Source organism: Myotis davidii, unplaced genomic scaffold, assembly GCF_000327345.1.
Source record: "Myotis davidii unplaced genomic scaffold, ASM32734v1 scaffold710, whole genome shotgun sequence".
Taxonomy (NCBI): Eukaryota; Metazoa; Chordata; class Mammalia; order Chiroptera; family Vespertilionidae; genus Myotis; species Myotis davidii.
Window position 1 is genome coordinate 1,325,554 of NW_006284328.1, and position 1,214 is coordinate 1,326,767.

Here is a 1,214-nt window from a genome sequence, read left to right on the forward strand (position 1 = left end):
CGCATGCCTGGTTGAAAGTGGCCCTCTCAGCAGCACTTGGGAATAGTTTCATTAGGTGGCTTAAGATTTTGTACATTAAATAAGTAAATATTGATGGGTTGACTGAATTAGATATTTAAAATTGTGAAAGCACAAAAAATGCCTTTTGGAATGAAAGGAGAAAAGCCATTGGTTTGTTTTCCCAGACGCTCTCTTTCATAATTAACTGTTTCAGCACAGTGGCGCCTGGGAAGTGAGGATTGGAACTGAGTCAGAGCAACTTCCTAGGAACGAGTGTTGGTGGATCCTCGGTCCGTAAACCTGCCCCGGAGGGCTCTGTGCGGTGTGGGCCTCTAGGAGGCTGATGGTGACCGCTTCCTCTTTGAGATCAGTTAATCTGGGGAAGCTTTTGTGTGTGTGTGTGTGTGTGTCCTTTTTTAAATGAAAGTTTACAACCTTAGCTCAAGTGTCTGAGACAGACAGTTCTGTTTGTAAACTACCTCCTCCCTGGAGAAGTCTCAGATCCATATTTTTTTGGACATCCACGGAGTTCTTAGCATCCACGGGTGACATACCACTTCGGACCAGTACACTGGACAGACTTCCATTTGGTAGCCGTCGCTGGAATCCATCACCAGCCACTCAGCCAGGGTGAATGTTGGTGGGCGAAGGCAGCCTAAGTTGGGACCGGGAGCAGGTTGCAGGAGACTTTGAGACATCTGCTGCGATTATCTTAGCTCTCCGTCTGCTCTGGTCCATATCTACTCCATTGTTTGCTGGAAACGGTTTAACTGCCAGGCTCTCTGGAGGGAAAAAGAAGCCCTGACGTGTAGCATTTGCTGATTGCCATGTGAGATTTCCTCCCCACAGGGCTGACTTTAGCTACCACCTTGGGGCTGAGAGGGGACGTGCACAGCCGCACCCTCAGCCTGCAGCCCGCTGCCTTCATTCCGCCCTGGGGTGGTGGATTTTCACATAGTTTCTAAAACATTCTTTTTTTCATATGCTGATTTTTAAAAATACAAAATTAAAACCACATGTCTGACTTCATTAATCTTTTTTTTTTTATGGTTTGTCACTGCTTTTGCGATGTTAGATTCCTCATGGAATATTTTGTGTGTTCAAACAAAGGTGGAAACTGCCATTGATTTTTTAAGAAATTTATACATAATGAGAATCCAGAAACCCTCTAAAGGTCAACCTTCAGCTTCTTAGAGTTAAAAGATAGGTTGAAT